Source organism: Cervus elaphus, chromosome 4 (assembly GCF_910594005.1).
Source record: "Cervus elaphus chromosome 4, mCerEla1.1, whole genome shotgun sequence".
Taxonomy (NCBI): Eukaryota; Metazoa; Chordata; class Mammalia; order Artiodactyla; family Cervidae; genus Cervus; species Cervus elaphus.
The window spans coordinates 58732008-58747616 of NC_057818.1; the positions used below are offsets into that span (position 1 = coordinate 58732008).

Consider the following 15609-nt stretch of genomic DNA (forward strand, 5'->3'; position numbering starts at 1 on the left):
TATGAGCACTCAGCTGTGTTCAGGAGAGATACTGAGTTTTGTAAGGAGAGGCTTTCATTAGTCAAGTCAGACACTTTTCCCTTATGGGTTATTACAAATGTTGAGAATAGTTCCCTGGGCTACGCAGCAGATCCTTGTTGGTTGTTTTTGTACATACTAGAGTGCATATGTTAAACCCAAAGTCCTAATTGTGTTCATTTTTATAACGAGCAGGTCCCTTTGGAGTAAAGGAAGAATCCCAGCGCTAGGTGTGAATGAATGAAGCAGATGACACAGGTGAGGGGTCCAAAGACCACAGAGGAAGCCAGACTTATTCAGGTGGTTTGGGGAGGCCTGCTTCACTAGAATGAGAAGCCTGGGTTTATTTCTGTCAAAGAGGGACATGACCTTCCCCGTTCTCCTGCTCTTTAACCTCTGTGTGTTCTTCTTCAGCTCCAGTGGTTTTTCCCTCACTTTCACTGAGAGCCAAAACCTTCCTCCTGGTCTCTGGGGACCTGCATACTCTCGCTGCTTTGGGGGACCTAGGAAAAGCTGCTCACAGTTCTGACAAAGTCTGCCTTAAGGCCTTTCCAAATTCCTGACTCTGCCTCAAGTCAAAAACGTGTGAGGAGAGTTGTAGAGATGCTGGGATTGGTTGACAAAATTCCAGAAATACTGGGAACAGATACATGCTTCCTGCTTTCCAGTTTCCAATGGAAACTTCAAACATGGCTCTCCGAAGTTCAGACTCAGTCCCTGAGATCATAAAATGTAATCCCCAATTTCTACCTCCCAATTTTTACTTCCTATAAGCAAATTTTAGACATTTTAAGTGCATTTACCCCAACTCATCAATGCTAAAACCATTTAATATATCTATTAACTCACAGAAATATTTTTTACTGTTCTTTTATTTTGTACTGGAGTATAACCAATGAACAATGTTATGGGCAGCAGAGTGACTCAGCCATCCATGTACATGTGTCCTTTCTCCCCCAGATTCCCCTCCCATCCAGGCTGCCACATGACATTGAGCAGAGTTCCCTCTGCCGTACAGTAGGAACTTGTTGGCTATCCATTTTAAATATAGTAGTGTGTACATGGTGATCCACTATGGAGAATTGATATTTATTTTTCTTGAAAGGTTGCTGAAACTTTCCAGTTAATTCATCTACTCCAGGGATTTTTTAAATTACTTTTTTACTCTTTATTAATAGTTTTAGTTGTGTTATAATTTTTTAATTCACTCATGCTAACATCTAAGGTGTTCTGTGTTTCTAAGAATTGAATCTTTCTTTGAGGTATTCAACTCTTCGGTATAGTATCATTCATCGTAACCTGATAGAATTACTTTTTGTTCTATGTAACATGTACAGGGCCGTTGTTTTTTACTTCTGATCATACTTGCATCTCACCTCTTATTAATCTAGCTAAGGGTTTGTCAGTATTGCATACAACTGTAAAGCATATTCGCTCAAAATACTAAGTGGGATCTCGTTTATTTGTTATCTTTCAGTGATATCTTCTCATGACACCCAGGGTTTGTTCCCAAAGAAGCCGTGCATAGGAGATTCATGTGTGAGGTGCTGGGAAGTTCTGAGAGCTCTCAGCTTGGAAATCTGTACTTAATGAAAGACTGGGAAAGTAAGGGGGCCTGTGAAGGGCAAAAAGATGTTGTTTTAGATGTAACCAAATCGGGACAATTATCCATGATGAAAACATGATTGCCAAAAGAAATTGAGGATATGTGTCAAATTGGGAAAAATCCCATTTGAAGTCAATAAGTTCGGCAGAAAAATATGTTTTTGTAAGCAAGGACCCATATGATTAAAAAAAAAAAACTCCTATTCTCTGATGTGAAATTTTGAAAACATGGAAAGTCATCTAGTCTATGCTACAAATAATCACTCAAACCAGCATGAATACAGGTTTGAATTAAACAGTCAGTCATGCATGTCTGAAAGCCAGAGATTTGAAAATGAAGGAAGAAAATCTCACTATGATCAAGTTGAGAGATCCTTTAGTGAGGGCTCATTACTTTTCCACCAACAAACATTTTCTTCCTATTCCAATATCTGTTACGTCGATAATAATGAGAGAGTCTTTATCTGGCCGCCGTCATTCAATGGGTATCATAGTACAGATAATGCGGAACAACCTTCCATGTGTAATCCAACGAGTGAGGCCTTAAGCGAGAACTCCATCTTCAGTTATTACAACAGTATATATGATGGAGCCAGAATCTACCCATGCCTTGAACCTGGGAATCACTTTGACCAAGACTCAGGTCTCATGAATCATCAGAGAACTCAGTGTTCAGAGAACCATGATGAAAGGGATGAATGTAGAAATGTCTTTTATCAAAGCTCAAATCTTATTACAGATAGGAATATCCACACTGAAGAAAATAATTACAAATTTAGTGAATGTGGTCAAGTTTCTAACCAGTCATCACAACTTACTCAACATCCGAGTATTCATGCTAAGGGGGAACACTGCAAGTGGAATAAATGTGGGAAAGTCTTTCCTCAATTATCAAATCTAAACGGACACAGGAAAACCCATACTGGAGGGAAACCTAACCAATGCACAGAATGTGGCAAAACCTTTAGCAAGCCCTCAAACCTTACTCGACATCTCAGAACTCATACTGCAGAGAAGACTTACAAATGTACAGAATGTGGCAAAGCCTTTACTCGGAATTCAAACCTTAATCAACATAGGCGAATCCACACTGGGGAAAAACCATATAAATGTCCGAATTGTGGGAAAGCTTTCAACCAAAGTACGGCACTTACTCGACATCAGCGAATCCATACTGGGGAGAAACCATATAAATGTCAGAATTGTGGGAAAGCTTTTAACCAAAGTAGGGCACTTACTCGACATCAGCGAATCCATACTGGGGAGAAGCCATATAAATGTCAGAATTGTGGGAAAGCTTTTAACCAAAGTACGGCACTTACTCAACATCAGCGAATCCATACTGGGGAGAAACCATACAAGTGTAAACAATGTGGCAAAGCTTTTAGCAATTGCTCAAATCTTAATCGACATCAGCGAATCCATACTGGGGAGAAACCATACAAATGTAAACAATGTGGCAAAGCTTTTAGCAATTGCTCAAACCTTAATCGACATCAGAGAATTCATGCTGGGGAGAAGCCTTATAAATGTACAGAAAGTAACAAAGCCTTTAATCAGCACTCAAACCTTATCCATCATCAGAGAATTCATACTGGGAAGAAATTATACAAATGTACAGAATGTGGCAAAGCCTTTAATCAGAGTTCAAACCTTAATAAACATAGGCGAATTCATACTGGGGAGAACCCATACAAATGTAAAGAATGAGGCAAAGCTTTTAACTGACACTCAAACCTTACTTGCCATAAAATAATTCATACTGCCAAGTAGTCTTACAAATATAAATAATGTGACAGAGCCTTGAAGTGAACCGTCAGCTCACTCAGCATCAGAGAGCGTGTGCTGGAGACAGACCCTACAAACGTAATAAGTGATGAAACAGGTTTGTCCTAAGCATACACATCAGAAAATGCCAGAGGGTTCATCCTGGGAAGAACGTTTAATTAATGCTGTGAGAAATGTACAAAACGAATTTAAAAACTCAGGTCTAAATAAATATCAGAGAGTTCATCAAAGATAGCATTCAGTCAATAACCCTTTTCTGGTATTACTTTAAATCAGGATATTACAGAAAATAATCCATAGTTAAAACACTTAGAAAAATTATTTGTTACTTGGACCATAGGATCAAGGTGAGAGATGTTGGACAATATAATTATTATCATTGTATCCTTGTTCATATTGACATTATGTGAAAATAAAATTTAATATAACTCAACTTTCAAATTACTACAGGCTAGACCTTTGTTTCTAGTATGTATGTGAACTAATATGCTTTTTTAAAAACTAATATTCTTGGTCTTTGCTGCCTCAAAGTTAAACAAGACCCTTCTATATTAGGTGGAAATAATTTTTATCTACTTTTCTATGGACTATTAAGGATCTTGTAATGTGAAATGTATAGTGGAAGTCTAAATGAAGGTGATGACTGTCATTGTTTAAAACATCCCTCTATGTCACCATTAGGTAAGTGTTCAGAGAATAATTCTTTGTATTAAAGTAAGAGAGTCTAAATTTTAAATAGGTGTGCCAATGGTTTTTTATGGATATAAAGATGGCAGTTCACTGAAATCTTGACGTATGTTTATAACAGCAATAACTAGAAGTCATGAATTTTAGTTGACATGGTAGCAATCAGGAAATCTTCACAGATACCCAAGAAAAATCTATGTAATCTTTTCCTGAAATGTCATGTAATTAATGTAATTAATCCTTATTTACTAAATTATGGCTCTGTTTTGTAAACCATAAATATCACATTTCTCTGACCATTGTATCAGAAGAACAAGAATGTGTCCAAATGCTTGTAATCTGTATTTTGATCAAAGATTATAAACTTTGGAAAGTTTTATTTAGATTATGTGTGAACTTACTATAAGTTAATTAATAAAAGTGAACGGCTTTTCATATATTAAACTTTATATATAATTGATGAAGTGTTCTTATCAGTAACAAGCTTCCAGGTGGTTCAGTGGTAAAGAACCTGTCTGCCAATGCAGGAGACACAGGAGATGTAGGTTTGATCCCTGGGTCAGGAAGATCCCCTGGAGAAGGAAATGGCAACCCACTCCAATATTTTTGCCATGGGAAATCCCATTGACAGAGGAGGATGGTGAGCTCCAGTCCATGGGGTTGCAAAGAGTCAGACACAACTGAGCATGCACACATGTATCCCACCACCAATGTTAACATTGATACAAGCATTAGCATCCCCCTGGGTTTTTTTTTAAGTCATCACTAACTGATGGTGAGTAGAAAGTATCTGTAACACAGTAAGATGACATCTCATGGGGCTTCCCAGGTAGTGCTAGTGGTAAAGAATTTGTCTGCCAATGCAAGAGACATAAGAGATGCTGGTTCGATCCCTGGGTCTGGAAGATCCCCTGGAGGAGGGCAGGGCAACCCATTCCAGTATTCTTGCCTGGAGAATCCCATGGACAGAGAAGTCTGGCAGGCTACAGTCCATGTGGCCACAAAGAGTTGGACATGTCTGAAGTGACTTAGGATGCACGCAGAATGACATCTCATAGTAACTCCTCTTTTTCTACTGGCCATAACCCTCAAATAACTTGAGATCGTATTTTCCATAAATGGTACAGTGCATCATTTCCTCGTTTTTAACTACTGGGACATTATGATGGTTACAATATGGATTGCATAGGAGTATTGGTGAGAGTTACTTACACTGACCATAATATTGCTGCCTTAGCATCATTTGTGTAGACTGGTGGCCTGCACGTGCCTTGCTTTGACACCAGTTATTCACATAAGCACACGTGCTAGATAACAGCCTGCAAATTCATAAGCAAATGTAAATTCCTCATAGGTCTTCCCTAGCAGCCTTTATAGCCAGCCATCCTCCTAAATCCCAGGTCCTTCTATTTTGATTTATTCATTCATTTATTTCCGGCTAAGCTGGGTCTCTGTTGCTCTGCGGGCTTTTCTCTAGGTGTGGTGCACGGGCTTCTCACTGCGGGGGCTTCTCTCCTTGTGCAGCGCGGGCTCCAGGGCACACACTTCAGCAGTTGCAGCTCCAGGGCTCCAGAGCGCAGGCTCAGTACTTGTGGGCCCGGGCTTAGCTGCTCCGCGGCCCATGGGATCTTAATGGCCGGGGCATGGAACCCGTGTCCCCTGCGTTGGCAGGAGCATTCTTAGCCACAAGGAAAGTCATTAATTCTCGGTGAAGATGCTTCAAGTTCTCCAGGCAGCCTTGATGCAGAGACACACCTGAGAAAAGGCTCTGGGACATGAGGGAGAAACATTCTAAAGCTCTGATATTGGCCATCATCAGAATAAAAAGGGAAAAATTTAGCAGTTGAAAACCACCTCAACAGGCAACATCACAAGTAGAGAATGAATGGTTTATAAACTGTTAATGCAGGGCATTTCAGGAGGAAAAGCAGACACAGCCTCTGAGCCAGGACAGACGTTTACCCGAGAAGCGGCCATTTCCTCCTCTTTTCCTCCTGCCCTGGGTCGTTTTCTCCTCAGGTCCTGGGGAAGAATCATCTCAGCGTCCTGAGATTACACCTTCCAAGGCGTCAGCAGGGCGCCTTCGCCTGCTCCCCACACGCCCACAGGCAGGAGGAGCTTGAAAAGCCGAGAAGGCCCACCTCTCCTGGCCTTGTCTCAGGAGAGATTGAGGACGATCAGCTCCTCCCGGAGACGCGCCGTCAAGCCCTCCTTTGTGTCCACACGTGTTCGCTCCCCGGATTCCGCTAGCACGGGACCGGTGAGCGGCACCGGCGTCCGCCTCCCGACCCCGGCCCAGCAGACCCCGCCGCCCCTCCGGGCCTGAAGCTGGCGCTGAGCCCTCGCAGACGCGCCGAAGCCCCGCGTTCAGCCCGGGCCTCGCCTGGAGGAAGAGGAGCGGCGCGGCTGCTCCCCCGGGAGCAGGGGCCGGAGGTTGCGAGGAGGGGCCTCCTGGGCCCCCAGATGAGAACCGCTTCCCTGAAGATGTTCTCTGCAGCCTTAAAGTGGATACAAAGCCTCCCCAGTCTAAGTTGTGAGTTGGCCGGTTTGAGGGGAAGCCGTGAGCCGGCACGTTGAACGAGCCCCTGTGGGTGCTGACGCGGCTCCTGTAACACCCGTCTTCCGTGGCTCTGAGCCGGAGCCATCGCACACAGCACCCCTGGGAGCCCTGAGCCGGTGAGGGCGCGGGGCTGGAACCTCTGAGAACGCCGGCTCGGCCCGCCTGATGCCCGGGAGGGGCTCCTCCTGGGGGCGGCCCTCCGTGGCCTCGAGCTGCGCTTGCGGAAGGGGAGGCGGAGGCGAGTGGAGGACAAAGTCACATGATGCCCTTGGCGGGGTGAGGCTTGCTCTCCCAGATCTTCCAAAGTTACCCCGAGTCCCGGGTCCTGTCTCCCCCTCCCCTCCTCGGGGCCACGTGCTTCCGTGCTCAGGAGCTCAGCCGTGTCCGCTCTTCCGTGACCCCGTGGGCTATAGCCCTCCAGGCTCCTCTGCCCTTGGGGTTTCCCAGCAGGAATACTGGCGTGGGTTGTCATTCCCTTCAGGGGATCTTCCTGACCCAGGGATCGATCCCGCGTCTCCTGGGTCTCCTGCATGGCAGGCGGATTCTTTACCACAGAGCCACCTGGGAAGACCCCTGGGGCCACAGGCATTCCCAAAATGATTTGCATTGTGACCACCTATCTGTAGGTGAGGGGGCCTCCATCTTCAGAGACCCGGGGACGCCAAGGTATTTACATCACAGCTTTCTCTGAAAATGAACCAAAGGCAGTCATGGAGGATGGATTAAAATGGGAAGGGACCAAAGCCTTTGGACATGATGCCTTAAATGTGTATTTGATAATACACAAAGGAAGTAGTGATCAGTATTAAGTGATAAGGCACATTGTAACTGAATTTGAAGATGAGAGTTTTTTTGGTGTTGCTGCCCTATTGTATGTGTGTTTCTATATTTTAAGAATTGTTTGGGGGATTTCCCTGGTGGGTGAACGGTTAAGAATCTGCCTTGCAAAGCAGAGGACGTGGGTTTCATCCCTGGTCAGGGAACTAGGATCCCACATGCCACAGGGCAACTAAGCCCATGCTCCCACAACTAGGACCTGACTCAATCAATCAAACAAATATTTAAAAAAATAAAAGAATTATGTGGCTATAGTTTGTTCTGTCCCTACTCTTTACCTGATATTTTATCACATCTATAAAGTGCATTAATTGAGGTAAAAATAAAACAAGGGAAACATATCCATTCTTTAAATATTATTTGAGAGCATTAAATCTTTTTAAAAAGATCCTATCAAGTGTGCATGCCCCAATAACAGTGTATTTTTTAAAGTTTAAAGATTTTTTTTAGAGAAGGTTTAGTTTCACAGCAAAATTCAGAGAAAGGTACAGAAATTTTCATATGCTTCTTATTCCCATATACATATTACCTCCTTCTTTATTATCCTCCTCCACCATAGGGGTACTTCTGTTACTACTGATGAATCTATAGTGACATCATAAGTATTTAGGGTCCATAGTTTACTTTATAGTTCACTTTCAGGGTTGTACAGTTTGTGACACTCGAGAAACATATAATGACATGTATCCATTATTTATAAGCTTTGAATTTATTAATAATCAAACTTGATAAGTTTTCCATTTATTTTTGTTTACTTTTTTTTTTTAAAGGAAACTCCATACTGTTCTCCGCTTTGACTGTACCAGTGTACATTCTTTCTAACAGTGATGTTCCCACCAAGGAGGGTTCTCTTTTCTCCAGACCCTCTTTAGCACTATTATTTGTAGACTTTTTTGATGATGGGCATTCTGTTGTAAGGTGATATCTCACTGCAGTTTCGATTTGCATTTCTCTAATAATTAGTGATCATCTAGTGAAAAGGGGGTGAGAGTCTCCAAGAGTTAAAACTAACTTTATCTGTAACAAAGATGTACATTTGGCTGTCAGGGAATTCTCCCCACCCTTGGAACCAGCATGGGAGTACTAGCTCAAAAAGGAGTAATTGAAGTAGTTCTGGTTTTTTAATGGTTTGTTTTTTTCTTTTTTCTCAGCTTGCTTCTGGGCTTAATTACCTTTGGTTACCTTTCAGACAATGGAGAAGGAAATGGCAACCCACTCCAGTATTCTTGCCTGGAGAATCCCGTGGACAGGGGAGTCTGGTGGGCTGCAGTCCATGGGGTCACACAGAGTCAGACATGACTGAAGTGACTTAGCATGCATGCATGCAATAATTAGTGATGTTGAGCATCTTTTCATGTGCCTCTTGGCCATCTGTATGTCTTCTTTGGAGAAATGTCTGTTTAGGTCTTCTGCCCATTTTTTGATTGTATTGTTTGTTTTTTGGATATTCAGTTACATGAACTATTTGTAAATTTTGGAGACTAATTCCTTGTCAGTCACAAATATTTTCTCCCATTCTGTGGGCTTTTTATTTGTGGTTTCCTTTGCTGTGCAAAAACTTTTGAGTTAAGTTTGGTCTAACTTGTTTGTTTTTGCTTCTACTTCCATCTTAGTAGATGGATTGAAAAAGATGTTGCTGAGATTTATGTCAAATAATGTTCTGCCTATGTTTTCCTCTAAGAATTTTATAGTATCCATACTTAATAATATGGAAACCAAAGACCCGTCTCAGTGTACCTGTCAATACTTCCAAGTTTAATGGCACACGGAGCTCAAGGGACTGAATATTTCTTGAGACACCTGGCACCCATTTTATTGACTGTTCTTTTAGAATTCAAACTCTTTGAATTAAAAAATTAACTGTTAAAAAAATAAAAGTTTTCCACAAATCGTTTTCACTGTCCAGAAAATCCTCTAGACACAGAATATTCATAGCCCCACCTCTGCTAATCCTTGGATAACACTGAAATTTTTTAAATTAAGTTTTACTAGAGCATAGTTGCTTTATAAAGTTGTGTTAGTTTCTACTGCACAGAAAAATAAATCAGTCATACACATACATATACCCGCTCCGTTTTGGGCTTCGTTCTGACTCAGGTCAGCACAGAGCATTGAGTACTCCGTGCTATAGAGCACGTTCTCATCAGTTATCCATTTTATACATAGCATCAAGAGTGTATAGGTGTCAATCCCCATCTCCCAATTCATCCCCCTCACCCCCTTTCCCTCCTGGGTGTCCATACATTTCTTCTCTATGTCTTTGTGTCTGCTTCTACTTTGAAAATAGGATCATCTACACCTTTTTTCTAGACTCCACATACATGTGTTGATATACGATATTTTTCCTTTTTTTTTTTTTTACTTACTTTAAACTCAACATTCAAAAAACTAAGATCATGACACACACTCCCATCACTTCACAGCAAATTGATGGGGAGAAAGCGGAAACGGTGATGACAGACTAGCGCGGAGAGAAGGAGAGTGAACTGGGCAATCCGGCAGAGAAAGCTTTATTGCAGGAAGAGAGAAGGGGCTGCCTTTCGAGAGAAGCCAGTGTTCTCCCTTTACAGCCATCCCTTCTTATACCTTGTCGATGGGGAATTGCGTCCCGAAGGGAGGGGGCCTTAGGGTATCTTTAGCCTGCAGCTGGGGTCTTGTTACTAGGGAGTCAAAGGGGTCTCATGGTCCGGGGATCACGTAGTCTTGAGAAACTGGCAAGTCTTAATAAACTGGTAAAACAGGACATCAGCAGGAAAAAACAGGATATCACCTTAAGAAAAGAACAGGATGGGGGTGGCGCGTGGCTCCGGGGCCGCCCGCACGGGCCCCCCCAGGGCTCTGACAGCGGGCGCCGGCCTCAGGCAACCGCGCCTCCCGCCCCCCACAGCACCCCGCCCGCAGCCGCCGCCGCCCTATATGTGGCCCGACGCAGCCGCCGGGCCATGGAGCACGCCTGCCGTCCCCCACCATGGAGCTGGCCGAGCGGTTCCTGCTGGACGCGCTCGCCTACCTGGAATGCGCCCTGGGCGTCGTGCGCTATGTGCTGCTGAAGCTGCGGGGCTCGCCCTACGGGCGCTACGCGTCGCCCGGCTCCGCCTTCGGGCTGCCGGCGCGGGCCGCCTGGGCGGTGCAGGAGCTGCCCTCGCTGGCCCTGCCGCTCCTCGCGTGCGCGGGCGCGGGCGCGCCGGCCGAGCGCCTCAACCGCTGGCCTAACTGCATCCTCCTGGCCATGTTCCTGGTCCACTATGCGCAACGGAGGGAAGCCCACGCCGCTGTATGCCTTCCTGTTGGCGTTCATCTTCTGCACCTATAACGGCTACCTGCAGAGCAGGTATCTGAGTCAGTACGCAGTGTACGCGGACGACTGGCTCAGAGACCCCCGGTTTCTAACAGGTTCCGGCTTGTGGTTGACAGGCATGCTAATTAACATCCATTCAGATCATGTCCTAAAGAACCTCAGGAAACCAGGGGAGACTGGCTATAAAATACCAAGAGGGGGCTTGTTTGAATACATATCTGCGGCCAACTACTTTAGAGAAGTCGTGGAGTGGTGTGGCTACGCCCTCGCCAGCTGGTCCATTCAGGGCTGGGCTTTCGCTGTGTTCACCTTCTGTGTCCTGTTCATCAGGGCTCAGCAACATCACAAGTGGTACCATGAGAAATTTGAAGATTATCCAAAATTCAGAAAAATCATGATTCCGTTTTTGGTTTAAGTTTGTCGTCAGTGGAATTATCTTTGACTTGAAGCTTTTTGATGAAGTTTCTCTTGGGACCGTGTCAATGAACTGATTGATGTCTTTGAAATTTTTCTGGTACTTCATCTTTTTTAACATTTGCTCTAGGATTTTTTCCCCTTAGCAAATGTGTACGCTGCCTAATAACAGTCTAATCAAACTGAAATCACAAGTTGAAGTATGATGCTGCCCACTAACCAGATCAGGAATCTGAAGGCCTCTGATTTGGGGTCTGCTTCCATGGAGTGGGGCTTGGTGGCTCAAATGGGAAAGAATCCGCCTGCAATGCGGGAGACCTGGGTTCGGTGCCTGGGTTGGGAACATCCCCTGGCCAAGGGCATGGCAGCCCACTCCAGTACTCTTGCCTGGAGAATCCCATGGACAGAGGAGCCTGGCGGGCTACGGTCCATGGGGTCACAGAGAGTGGGACACGACTGAGCGACTAACACTTTTTTCACTTTCACTTTCCATGAACTGAAACATTTCTGTATCCCTTACACAACCTCGACTGCATGAGTTTAAGGTCAAAGGTGACATCCCCCTCCCCCCTCAAGCCAGAGGCATCTTCTGTCTTCATGTCCCTCCTCCCGCCAGGTCAGACAGTTCTGGGTACCCATGGTGTACCCACAACCTCTCACAACTAGGTGCTGGGTGGGCAGAGGAGTTGGGCCTGGAGAAAGGCCCAGTGGAGGCTGATACCAAAGGCTTCTGGCACCCGCTCCGGCCTGGTCCACCAGGTGACCTCACTGGAGGCAGTGCGCCAGGGGCATTCTTCAGGAGCAGGGTGCTGTATCCCCCACAGGAGGACTTCCTGGTGGCCCTTGGCTGGGGGCATGAAGGTGCCCAGGGCAGCCCTCCCATCGGGTCCCTCACCAGGAGCTGCTGGCCTGGGATGGCTTTCCTTCCTCCTTTGAGGTAGAATTGGAATTTTTTCAGGCACTTTTTTTTTTTTTCTTTTAAAGTACTTCTCAAGATTGCACACCTGCAACTTGAAGCAGAATTTCTTTTTTTCGATGCTCCTAACTCTACGGAGATCAATAATAATAACATTTGCTAGGTGTTGCCGGGTGTGTCAAAGGAGCCTCCCCCTTTTGGAAGGCTGCTGAGTCTCTGCTGTGAAGATGTAGTGAACACCCAGAGAAGATCCCCTCCTCTTCTCTGTTGCTGCTGCGTTTGCAGAGCTGGGAACTGGAACGGATGCGTGGAGAGAGTTCATGTTCGCTTACAGTCGCTGACCATGCTGAGTGACAGGACTCCAGGACTCACCACGTTGTGTCTTAGGCATTCTTCAGCTGCGCCTCCAGGCAGGGAGCACGCCCTCTGGCCCCTGCCCTCCGGACCCCTGGGCACCCCATCGGATCAGCCCCCCTCTCCCCTTCTGGTTCACCTTCCCAACCAGGGGCTCCCTCCCCATGAGTTTTCATGTAGAAACTGTATTCTCGGTGTTAGCTGTTTGCTGCAGTCTCTTAGGGTTTTCAAAAAGCTTTTCCTGATGTGGTTGTCCTTCATTTTAACTAAAACTGGAAAGCTTTTGCAGGGAACTTTAATGATCAAATAAACTCTGTGCTTCATTTTACCTAAAAAACTGGAAGGCTCTTGCAGGGAAACTTTATGATCAAATAAACTTTGGACCTTTTTCTGACTGAATAACTACTTGAAACCATAAAACTGTAAATATTTAGAATGTCTTCTGGAAAACTCAGAAATCTGAGCAAGCCTTAACTGATTTGGGCCCTGGGTTCTGGAAGGCATACCTGGCCAGAAAGAGGCTTGTCAGAGAGGCCCACTGGGAGTTCTGCATCTGTCGGTGCTGCTTTTTTGAGTGACCAGATTTGGGGTTCAGTGGTGGTTTGACGCACAGTTCCTGCTTCACTGGCACGCACCGGCTCTGTGATTGACACAGGAAGAGATCTCGGTCTGCCTGTCTGCCTGTCTTCCATTTACTAGACTCTGTAATGTAGCAAGCTATGACAGTTCGTTATTGTGTTCATTACAAAAATAAAGGAGATTAATAAAATTAAAAAAAAAAAGAAAAGAACAGGATGCCCATGAGAGCAATTTGGTCACTGTGACTTCATCCCATTTGTCAGGTCACCAAAATGGACCATTGTTAAACTATACACTATGACCCCCTTTTGAACCCTAGCAAGAGACAGACTTTACTTTCTTGGGCTCAAAAACCACTGTGGATGGTGACTGCAGCCACAAAATTAAAAGACATTTGCTCCATGGAAGAAAAGCTATGACCAACCTAGACAGCATATTAAAAAGCAGAGACATTACTTTGCCAACAAACGTCCATCTAGTCAAGGCTCTGGTTTTTCCAGTAGTCATGTATGGATGTGAGAGTTGGACCATAAAGAAGGCTGAGTGCTGAAGAACTGGTGCTTTCAAACTGTGGTGCTAGAGAGGACTCTTTTTTTTTTTCCTTTTTTTTTTTTTTTTCATTTATTTTTATTAGTTGGAGGCTAATTACGTCACAACATTGCAGTGGGTTTTTAGAGAGGACTCTTAACAGTCCCTTGGACAGCAAGGAGATCAAACCAGTCAATCCTAGAGGAAATCAACCCTGAATATTCACTGGAAGGACTGATGCTGAAGCTGAAGCTCCAATACTTTGGCCACCTGATATAAAGAGCTGACTCATTGGAAAAGACCCTGATGCTGGGAAAGATTGAGGGCAGGAGGAGAAGGTGGTGGCAGAGGATGACATGGTTAGATATCATCACCAATTCAATGGACATGAATTTGGGCAAACTCCTGGGGATAGTAAAGGACAGGGGAGCCTGGTGTGGTGCAGTCCATGGGGTCGCAAAGAGTTGGACACAACTTAGTGACTGAACAACATAAGATTAGGTGATTATTTCATCTTTATCCAAGAAAAGGAGAGCCTGGGTACTCTGCAACCATGACTCATGAGAATGTAGGGGCTTACAGTTGGGAAGTATGCAGTAATGGGTGCAGCAGAAGTCACCAGCCACCAGCTGGGATTGTTAAAAAGAGCCAAACAAATGTGAAACATGGAGGAGACACTGTACAAAGACACAAAGATGCTCACCAGGACCAGGATGCTCTAGGTAGCTCTAGATTCGGGGGAGGATCTTGAAGAGATGCTGGCCCTATGAATATATTGTACCCTTTGCTTGTACCTGTACAAGATGAAAACCATGGAGCCTCTGAACCAGATTGTGAGCATCAGACATGAAACAGCAGGAAGTAAAAACCATCCTACACTCAGTAAAACTTTGATTCTATTATGAATCACACCATAACACAATCCCAAATCTTTCTTCTTTGTGATGTTTCTGTTACTCCAATGATCTTTCACATACCTAGTAAATAGAATATTTATCAGCATGTGCACAACCCAGCAGAGGAAAATAGCAGATCCAGTGTACTTGGGAGCTTTCATTTTAAGCTGTTCCCACGTGGAGTTCCTGGGACTGATGGTGATGGCCTGGCAGACACTCAAGAGGCAGGTGCTACCAACGGACACTCCCCTGGCCTCTCTGTGGATGTAGTAAACAATTTTGCATTCAGAATCATTGAGAAAATATTTCCACCCAAACACTTCCATTGTCCTTGGGGTTCCTGTAGAGAGCATGACCAAGGAGTGGGCTATAAGCAGATACTCAACGATCAGATCTGTGGATCTTAGCCTGCACCAGCAAAGTGAAGGAAGAGATAATGGTAAAGAAGAGAGAAATTTCCCAGGATTCCAAATACATTCTGGGATAAGAAGATCAATTCTATTGCAAAATCTCTGGTGGCCATTCTTCCAGTTCTCTGTGAAGGATATTTGCCTTCTGAGCTAGAGTTTCCTGCATAGAAAAATGAGGCATGGGCCACATGTGTTACACCAAGTGAAATTTAATGTTGTCCACTTATTATTCATTTCCACAGAGATATATTACCTTCCTGTTTTTATTTTACTAAGAGATTTCCGAGATTTTAATATACAAATTTTAAAGAGCTCTTATATATATCATAAGATATCACTTATATGTGGAATCTAAAAAAAAAATGTACAAATTAACCTATATATGAAATAAAAATTGAATCACAGATGTAGAAAACAAACATAATTACTGAGGGGGAAGTTGGGGAGGGATAAATTGGAAAATTGGGATAGACATATATACGCTGAAGTAGTGAAAGTGTTAGTTGTCAGTCATGTCTGACTCTTTGTGACCCCATGGACTGCACTCCGCCAGGCTCCTCTATCCATGGAATTCTCCAAGCAAGAATTCTGGAGTGGGTTGCCATGCCCTTCTCCAGGGGATCTTCCTGACCCATTCCTTACCATATGAGCCACCAGGAAAGCCCCATATACACACAGCTATATGTAAAATAGACAACTGACAAGACCTCCCACACAGC

At 44.4% G+C, this 15609-nt stretch overlaps 2 protein-coding genes and 2 pseudogenes across 2 annotated transcripts in view; 3 read left to right on the top strand and 1 right to left on the bottom strand.

Moving 5' to 3' along the window:
- LOC122691426 overlaps window positions 1-3351 on the top strand; it is an 84365-nt pseudogene extending 81014 nt beyond the window's left edge.
- LOC122692444 (thymosin beta-4-like) overlaps window positions 1-15609 on the top strand; it is a 567005-nt gene that overhangs the window by 535508 nt on the left and 15888 nt on the right. The window lies entirely within an intron of this gene.
- Window positions 1-15609, bottom strand: part of LOC122692415 (zinc finger protein 345-like) — a 564572-nt gene that overhangs the window by 492215 nt on the left and 56748 nt on the right. The window lies entirely within an intron of this gene.
- On the top strand, window positions 10391-11309 carry LOC122692429 (annotated as a pseudogene).